The 10,000-nt window shown below is 50.5% G+C and overlaps 1 long non-coding RNA gene across 1 annotated transcript in view; it reads right to left on the bottom strand.

Annotated features, from left to right (window-relative positions):
- Positions 1–4,252, bottom strand: part of LOC147997169 (uncharacterized) — an 18,442-nt gene extending 14,190 nt beyond the window's left edge. The window contains exon 1 of the long non-coding RNA XR_015648139.1: positions 3,956–4,252. This is a non-coding gene — a long non-coding RNA (uncharacterized LOC147997169). The remainder of the gene's footprint in view (positions 1–3,955) is intronic.
- Between the last annotated feature and the right edge of the window lie 5,748 nt (positions 4,253–10,000).

Below are 10,000 nucleotides of genomic sequence, written 5' to 3'. Positions count from 1 at the left end.
ACTCGGAGCGGGGAGGCGCGGGTCGCGGTAGGCGAGAGAGCAAACGCTGCGCGCAGAAGGCTGAGGTCAGGGCGGGCAGCCGAGGGGACCATCCGGGAGAAGCCCCTCGGAGATCGTAAAGCCCTTTCCGAAGATAGCTAGAGAAGGCAAATTCCTCACTGAGGGCGGGACGAACCCAACACCGACGAGCAGCCAAGGGCTCCGTGCACGCAACGGGAAACGAGCAACAGGCGCGGGACAGAACGGGAAGGACCACGCGCCAGCTGGTGGGGGGTCTGCGGTATCGGCAAAGGTCTCTTTCTCCGGGGTCTTCTTGAGCATTCGCGGACCGGGGGGACCTGCGACAGGTCCCCGCCGAGAGCCAGGCCTCTTCAAGGCGCACACAAAGGAGGAGCCTTGACTTGAGGGAGTCCGGTCTTTAAAAAGGGCCAGCCGCGATCGCTCAGCACCACCCTAACCGCGCAGGGCCCGCGGGTGAAGGCACCAAAAACATAGGCACGGGGTGGGCGCTCACCCAACGGAAGGAGCCTTTTAACCGCACACTCAACTCCTCGACCCCCCCCCTTTCTGTCACCGTGCAGAAAGCCGGCAACTAGGACAAGGGAAAGCGTAAAGGCACAAGCACCATGGAGCACAGGAGGCACGCCGGGGAGCGGGAAGCGCCACCGCCAACTCAGAAGCGGGCACCTTGGTGGTCAAAGCCCGGAACGCTCCAGGAGCACCGCAAGGCTCACACAAAGCAGGGCGCGTGCACACACCATTCGGGAAGGGTATGCACCGCAGCGGGTCTACCACCTTCCCCCGGCACGGGGGAAGAGGGCCGCGAAGCAGTGAACGGCGTGGGGGCAAGCGCCCCCGACACGTCCACAGGGACACCGCGAACCACAGCAACAAGTGTGCGCGGGTCAGCGCTCGTGCCGGACAGCCGCACCCCTGACTTCCACACACCACCCTGCAAAGGAATGGGGAGGAGAGACGAGGGGCCCGCTGGCAGAACGAGAAGAGCGGTCGCCATTCGCGCTGAATGACCATTCGCCATGAATGTCCGTCCCTCGCCTGGCGCGGCTTAGGCCCCGGCCCGAAGAGAACGCGGCAGCACCACATCGATCCAACGGGAGCGAGACACGCCATGCATCGGGAACAACGGGCGTGAGAGCTTTCTAACAACGCACTGGACGGGAATACGAGCGAGAAGAGCGAGAGAGAGCACGGGAAGAAGTCGCTAACACTGCCACACACACAAAAAAAAAAAATTTACCCTTCTCGAGGGCGAGAAAAAAAAGGAAGCGTTGCACTCGGGAGGCACGTGGCGTGGAAGAACGGGACTCAACGGGCAGCGGAGGTTCGGGAACTCCTTCAAAAAAAAAAAATAAAAAATAAAAAATAAAAATAAAAAAATAAAATCCCCTTCGAAGGAGAAAAGGTGCAACTCGGGAGGCACACAGCAGGAAAGAAAGGGACACACCACCAAGCAGCGGAGGTTCGGGAACTCCTTCCAAAAAACAAAAAAAAAAAAAAAAACAAAAAACAAAAAAAAAAAAACAAATAAAAAAACCGGTCGGCCGCAGAGGAGCACGCCAGGGGGTCACTAGCACCAAACGGGAAAACCCTTCCAGTCGCACTCGGCACCAACGACTCCTACCGGTAACGGACGACAACCACCACGGGGAAATCGGGAACGCCTGACACGCGGGACGGTTGTCATAAAGCTGCCACACAGAGCACAGGCAAGCAAGCACGGGAAAGCAGGAAGCGCGTACTCATGGGGGGACGCTAAGCTTCGAGCATCGAAGAGGCCCATGCGCAGAAGAAAAGAGCTAGGGCTGGACAAGCAAACAGCCTTGGTGCAAGCCTCTTCCAACGTCCTTTAATGACAAAAAGAGTCAAAAGGACAGCGTGTCAGCATATATCTCCAGGTACAATAAGGACAGATAGCAAAGATGAAAAGTGTAAAAGACACAGGGATAAACATGACAGGCCACACGGAACGTCTGGAAGTCATGTTCGGTGACGTGTCCCCAAGAGGTCCCCATGTAGAAAGAGAACCGGACCGCAAAGGAACAACTGGTCGACCTTAGAACCCTGAGTGCTCACAGACCGAGGAGGCCATGGTAGATAGCCTGGAACACAGCTTCCCCTCGGCCTCAGAAGTCCATGCTCCCGCTGGCAGGGACCGGGGAGGATCCTGGAAAAAATAAAGTCTCGGAGGCGCCCCCTAGCCGGGACACCTCGGCTCGGAGGCCGGGGACACAGCACCCTCTCGGCCTCAGAGGTCCAGGCTCCCGCTATCAGGGACCGAAGGGACTCCTGGAAAAGAAAAAAAAAAATCCGTGGCGCCACCTAGCCGGGCCACCTCGGCTCGGAGGCCGGGGACACAGCACCCTCTCGGCCTCAAAAGTGTCTATGGTCCCGCTGGCTGGGACCGAAGGGACTCCTGGAAAAGAAAAAAAAAAAAAAACTCCGTGGCGCCCCCTAGCCGGGCCACCTCGGCTCGGAGGCCGGGGACACAGCACCCCCTCGGCCTCAGAGGTCCAGGCTCCCGCTATCAGGGACCGAAGGGACTCCTGGAAAAGAAAAAAAAAAAAAAAAAACTCCGTGGCGCCCCCTAGCCGGGCCACCTCGGCTCGGAGGCCGGGGACACAGCACCCTCTCGGCCTCAGAGGTCCAGGCTCCCGCTATCAGGGACCGAAGGGACTCCTGGAAAAGAAAAAAAAAACTCCGTGGCGCCCCCTAGCCGGGCCACCTCGGCTCGGAGGCCGGGGACACAGCACCCTCTCGGCCTCAGAGGTCCAGGCTCCCGCTATCAGGGACCGAAGGGACTCCTGGAAAAGAAAAAAAAAAAAACTCCGTGGCGCCCCCTAGCCGGGCCACCTCGGCTCGGAGGCCGGGGACACAGCACCCTCTCGGCCTCAGAGGTCCAGGCTCCCGCTATCAGGGACCGAAGGGACTCCTGGAAAAGAAAAAAAAAAAAAAAAACTCCGTGGCGCCCCCTAGCCGGGCCACCTCGGCTCGGAGGCCGGGGACACAGCACCCTCTCGGCCTCAGAGGTCCAGGCTCCCGCTATCAGGGACCGAAGGGACTCCTGGAAAAGAAAAAAAAAACTCCGTGGCGCCCCCTAGCCGGGCCACCTCGGCTCGGAGGCCGGGGACACAGCACCCTCTCGGCCTCAGAGGTCCAGGCTCCCGCTATCAGGGACCGAAGGGACTCCTGGAAAAGAAAAAAAAAAAATCCGTGGCGCCACCTAGCCGGGCCACCTCGGCTCGGAGGCCGGGGACACAGCACCCTCTCGGCCTCAAAAGTGTCTATGGTCCCGCTGGCTGGGACCGAAGGGACTCCTGGAAAAGAAAAAAAAAAAAAAAACTCCGTGGCGCCCCCTAGCCGGGCCACCTCGGCTCGGAGGCCGGGGACACAGCACCCTCTCGGCCTCAAAAGTGTCTATGGTCCCGCTGGCTGGGACCGGAGAGGAGGGAAGAAATAAAAAAAAAATAAAATAAAATAAAAAATTAAAAAAAAAAAAATTGGAAAAAAAAAAAAAAATCCGGGACGGGGCCCAAGCCTTCTGGTCGACCTCATCCAGCTGCCACCAACCCCTCCTTGTGTCCCAATAGGTCGTACAGCCACCCTCCTCCCCTGAAGTTCTCCAGGTACAACCTCCTAGCTAGAGATGGTCCCCAGACAGGACGGCGTCTCCGTCGCGCACCCGCCTGCTTGCCTGTCACCCTCTCACCCTGGCCGGCTCACCACAGGCACTTCCCCGTCCTTTGTCACCAACCGGGGGACAGGAGCGTTGCGGAAACTTGTCGCCACTAGGTGTCGCCCGACAGCGATCTCGATCAAGCAAACCAATACAGACTGTCACGCGCCGCCGCCGCCACACACACTCATTCCGTCTCTCCGGAGTGACCTCCCTAGCTCAGGGGGACACTCACCCACGCACAACGGGGCAGGTACCCACCACTTCTCCCGAATGGCACAAACGGTCCCGGTTGTCCCGCCGGAACACAGTGAACGCGGGATGGACTCGGGGCCAACCCCCTCAGGCACCCAGAAAAGGAAAGTAGGACGGAGCGGTGAAAACAGGCCACCTCTAAGTGAAAGGACATGCACTCTCGAATCGGTTAACAATTAGCAAGGAACAGGCACAGTTAGGAAAAGGGAGCGTCCAAACTCCGTCGTGAGGGGAGGGTGGCGGCGACCTCAGTTCCACACCATTTTTAAATGGCTCACTCATTTTTAAAACCCTCCACCGATCCCGATGGGGGGGAGGGGGGGTTGTTGTTGTTCTCTGTTCCTCGCTGCCACCGCCAGCCGGCACTCACCAAACCACACACCTGCCACCCTCTTTGGAAGACTAAACACAGAGAGTAAATTAAAAGAATGGTGGAATGATGGTGGAATGGTTAAAATTCCCGTGATTTGTTTTCACTCTGATCAAAACATACTTATTTTGTGCATTTGCATTCCCTTGTTCACACGTGCCTCTGTGTGTGTGGTGGGGGGAGGGAGGGAGGGAGGGAGGGAGGGAGGGAGGGAGGGAGAGAGAGAGAGAGAGAGAGAGAGAGAGAGAGAGAGAGAGAGAGAGCCAATTTAAAAAATAAAAACATGGTTAAATACAGCCACTTTGGGAAGATTGCTAGAGAGAATGCAGTCCAGAGTATGGAGGCCAGAGCTCTGGACGCTCTAGACCACAGGTCTCCCATCTCCCATATACCAGGCACCCAGCACCACCATCCCTACTTTGTTTGCTTGTGCGTTTGTTTGCTTGCTTGTTACATTAGTTTCATCCCAAGTTAATAATTATATATTTTTTTTCTATGCACGTATTTAGTTGTGGCAGGGGAACTCCTTCTTTAGGACAGGCAGACTTAGCTAGTTAGTTAGCCAGTCAAAAGTACGTAAAAAATTTATATCAACATAAATATCATTCACTAAGAAATCCTATCTGAAGAAAAAGAAAGAAAGGAAGAAAGAAGGAAGGGAGGGAGGGAGGGAGGGAGAGAGAGAGAGAGAGAGAGAGAGAGAGAGAGAGAGAGAGAAAGAAAGAGGAAAACTGGCAGACTTAGTTTTAGTGTTTTTGTTATTGTTTATTCAAGATATTGTTTCAGGGCTGGAGAGACGGCTCAGCGGTGAAGAGCACTGACTGCTCTTCCAGAGATCCTTAGTTCAAATCCAAGCAACCACATGGTGGCTCACAACCATCTGTAATGGAATCCTCTCCTTGTGTGTTGAAGACAGTGACAGTGTGCTCATAAAATAAATAAACAATAAAAAATATGTTTGAAGATTAAAGAAAAAACTCTCTCTCTCTCTCTCTCTCTCTCTCTCTCACACACAAATAAACTCTGTAATAAAAATCAATGTGACTTCATGATCAAACTTCTATAGTCAATAGGACTAGAGAGAACACATGTCTGTAAAATAAAAGCAGAACCTTTTCTGCTTTGTTTTGTTTTGCCTCAAGGTACGTTTCTTTTGGTATAGCCCAGGCAGTCATGGAACTTGCTCCGTAGACTTATCTAGCCTCAAGCTCACAGAGGTCCACTCTGCCTGCCTCGGCCACCCACACAGCTCTCTCTGCTGACTATATGTCTGCATGCCAGAAGAGGGCACCAGAACCTAGGAGGACACACCACATGGCTCCTGAGAATCCAGGTTTTGACTTTAAAAAAAAAAAAAAAAAATTCTGACAGCATAGAGGGTAGATATCTGCCTGCCAGGCTCTTCTAGTGCTGTTTAAGGTGGGGTAATAGCCATGTGAAGGAGACAAGGGGAGAGGAAAAATCGATTGGATGAGTAGTGCTGCTGAGATTAAGGAACACACACACACACACACACACACACACACACACACACACACACACAGAGAGAGAGACAGAGACAGAGACAGACAGAGACAGACAGAGACAGTAAGACAAAGAGACAGAGAGAGAGAGATGACAGAGGGACACACCGAGGGAAAGACATCAGGACCAGCTGAATTTCTCAAGAAAAGAAAAGAAGAGAAAGGAAAAATGTTTTCTATATACACAAATCTGTATACATGATTTGTTATAGTGTCCCATTTGGGCACTTTGGATTCAACTGTGGATGGTTGGCAGCCAGCTTGGCTGACACCTGACCTCACCAAGATGGAGGCAGCCGGCCATTAGCCCTGATGTTCCAGGTCACTTCTGTTTCTCCCTTTCCCAGCCTCTAGGGAAACAGAACTTAATTAAACTCAGTTTGCACGTGCAGAAAGGTGAAGAGGCACCCAAAAGCAGCCAGAAGCCTCAGACCATCCACAGCCACATGTTCTCCTTCTGCCTATATTACTTCTAAATGATCGTATTTATTTATTTATTTATTTATTTATTTATTTACTTACTTACTTACTTACTTACTTACTTACTTTTTTTTCTTTCTTTTTTTTCGGAGCTGGGGACAGAACCCAGGGCCTTGCACTTGCTAGGCAAGCGCTCTACCACTGAGCTAAATCCCCAACCCCCTTACTTACTTACTTACTTACTTACTTACTTATTTTTGTCATACTTAAACAATCGTTCGTCCTTGAATTCCTCCTGTATGCCAGGTAGACTTAGTCAGTCAGTCAGTCAGTCAGTCAGTCAGTCATTTAGCCAGGTCAAAATAGTTAAACATAAATATCAATAAAATCAATAAAAATCAAATGCAAACCCAATAGACAGTAAGTAAAATCGAATAAACCAAAAGATACATCATAAGCACAGAGTTTCAGCCGGACATTGAAAAGCAGCAGTTACCGAAGCAGTCTCCCTCCCACACCAACACACACACAGCTCGACCACCACCTTATCTGCACATTTTCAGCTCCTGCTTTCTAGAGTTACCAAGTTTATACACTACAGAGTTTAGCAAAGCAGGCCGGTTCACCGCACCCCCAGGGTCAGAGAACATGCTAGACCAGCTCTAGGGGATGGGCTGGGGGGCAGGGGAGGGTGGGAAGAGGGGAAACAGGCAGACTTAGGTATTCTAGTTTTGTTCATTCAAGATTCCACTTCTCTCTGTTGTAGCCCTGATAGACAGACAGGCAGGCAGGAATATTTGTTTGTTTGGCTTGGGGTTTGGGTTTGGTCCATTTGTTGGTGGATTTTGTTTTGTTTTGTTTCATTTTGTTTTTCGGGAAGTGTGGTGACTTAGTGCCTACACAAGCCAAGGCAGGAAAAATAAATAAGTAAAGATCTCTGAAACACAAATCTGGGGTGGGCTCTAGCATGGCCATGGACACACGCATGCACAGACGCACGCACGCACGCACGCACGCACGCACGCACGCATTGTAGACACGCACTCAAGGACACACTGGATTCTACAATGTTTGGTTTCTGAGTGTGTGTCATACAGAACCTAACAGAATATGTAATGAACTCTGGCAGTGACAGCAGAAACAACCTATGAGAAGGCGTCCTTGCAATATTAAAATGGCAGGCTAGCCAGGTGACAGTTATCTTAACCAATCTGATGTAGGCCTCATTCACACGGCATCTAGGCCTTAACAGTTAATTGTATCTGTTTCTTTATTTTCCTCTTAGGCCATCACATTGTTTTACCTAGACCTTTAACAGCCAGCAGCTACCAGCCTACAGCTACCAGTTTCTTTCTTTTCATAAAGAAACCCTGTCTGAAAAACTAGGGGAGGGAGACAAACAGATTAACAGATCTCTCTCTCTCTCTCTCTCTCTCTCTCTCTCTCGCTCTCGCTCTCTCGCTCTCTCGCTCTCTCGCTCTCTCGCTCTCTCGCTCTCTCGCTCTCTCGCTCTCTCGGCGCCTGTGTTTGTGTGTTCAACAGAGGAGGCAATGGCAGATAAATGTCTGCCCCTCCTCTGTAAGCCAGGCCACTCCATTACTGCCTTTCCTTTTTCTTAGTTTGTTTGGTTTATTCCAAGTTAATTGTATCTGTTTCTTTATTTTCCTCCTCATTTCTTTAGTTGAGTCAGGGGTCTTTGCACAAAAGCCCTGGAAATCAGTACCTGGATCAGGTCTGCAGCCTGCTCACAGAGTTCTACCCACCTTCACCTCTCAAGTGATGCAATCAAAGACATGCAGCACCACACCTGGCTTCTTTTCACATGTACATTTACTTTAGTTCCAATGCTCATTCAGGTCTGAGAGACGGGGGAGGGAAGGAGGGAAGAGAGACAGAGAGTGACAGAGAAACAGTTGACAGAGAGGGAGAATTGTAGGTTAATTATTGTTCCGTCTCCTCAATCACGGTCTACTGGTCGCCATCGTGGCAACCATGCCCCGCAACCCTACCTTCGGTAAGATCAAGCATAATGGCGGCAACCATATAATTCCTGCTTAGTCGCACTGAACACTCCGGTCATCACTACCTGTGGAGAATTGTAAGGGGGCTCCTCTGGTCTAGAGAGTAGTACCCTTGAATGAAATGAGGATCACAGCAAGCATTATTTGTTTTGAGATATAAGATGTGGAAAGAACTATATGTGTGGATTTACAGACAGACAGACAGACAGACAGACATACAGACAGAGAGGACAGGATAGGACAGGACAGGACAGGACAGGACAGGACAGGACAGGACAGGACAGGAGAAAAAAACAAGAACACAAACAAAAACTCAAAATGGAAGTCCGGTTCCAAATAGTCTCTGTCTGCCCTGTCGCTCTAGTGTTGGTGGTCCAGGTTATAAAAGCTTATACATGGGTGGGTGCGGGAAGTGCTGCTGGGTGTTCAGTTCAGGTCCAAGATTATTGCGGGTAACTAGACAACAAAGAAAGCAGTTAGACTGACTTCAACAGTGTTCGGTTTCTGAGTGTGTTATCACACAGAAGAGCCTAACAGAATATGTAATGAATTCTGGCAGCAACAGCAGAAACAACCAATGAGAAAGTGTCCTTATAATATTAGCAACTGCAACAAAATGGCAGACTAGCCAGCTAACAGTTCCCTAGCCATTAACTCATCTGACATAGGCCTTCTTCACGTTGCATCTAGATAGGTCTTCCTATCTTCCTCTCCAGTGCTGAGACCAAAGTGAGATCAAAGTCATGCATCACCATGGGTGCCTTCCTTTTCATTTCTTTTCTTTCATCCTAGGAAGTGAGTGTGTGTGTGTGTGTGTGTGTGTGTGTGTGTGTGTGTAAAGAGAGAGAGAAGGAGGGGGGGAGAGAGAGAGAGAGAGCTTTAGAGAGAGAGAGCTTTAGAGAGAGAGAGAGCTTTAAAATCAGCACTCAAGCCTTTTCTCTTCCTATCCCTATCCCAATCCCCCCCCCCAAACCAGCAGCAAAGCCACCAGCACTCGAGAGACAGAGGAAGATGAAATCTCTAGTCTGAGAAACAAGAGGAGGTAGATAAACATACCCCCCCCCTCTCTCCTTCATAATTTGTTAAAGTGTTCCCTTTGTGTTGTGTGGACTCTACTTTATTAAGCAAGTTTCACATCGTACTATCTCCAAAGAGGAGTCAACAGTCTCTTGGCGTGCAGGCAGTTGTTGCCTGCTTTAAATATTTTTTGGTGTGTTTGTTTGTTTGTTTGTTTGTTTGTTTGTTTGTTTGTTTCAAAACCGAGGGCCTGCCTGCATTCAACAGATCCAAACCCAGTTCTCAGAGGGGAAAATGGAGTCAAGTCCGAAGTCACTGGCATTTAGGTCATCGGCCATTGACAGTCATAGGAGATGGGAATATCGTCCTTTCTCCAATGGAGACTCACCTGGGTATGCATCAACCACATCTAAGGGCAGGCCTGGGTTAGTACGGGGTGGTGGATGGGGAGGAAGGATCTGGAAAGAGCTTTGCGATGGGAAACTATGATCAGAATGTTGCACAGAAAACAAAATTTGTATTTAAAAAGAAAAAAAAAAAAAGGCTATCCAAAAAATCTATCCAAAAATGAAAGGAAACAAAACAAAACAAAACAAAACAAAACAAAACCGACAGCAGAACTTTACTAACTGCAAATGCTCCATCTCCCTGTATCCAACCACTCCACTCCCAGATAGGTAGATGATAGTTTGCACTTCTG

Source organism: Rattus norvegicus, unplaced genomic scaffold, assembly GCF_021556685.1.
Source record: "Rattus norvegicus strain SHRSP/BbbUtx unplaced genomic scaffold, alternate assembly SHRSP_T2T unassigned-0000239, whole genome shotgun sequence".
Classification (NCBI taxonomy): domain Eukaryota; kingdom Metazoa; phylum Chordata; class Mammalia; order Rodentia; family Muridae; genus Rattus; species Rattus norvegicus.
Note: the sequence above shows the minus strand (reverse complement) of the source record. Positions and strands in the feature narration are given on the sequence as shown.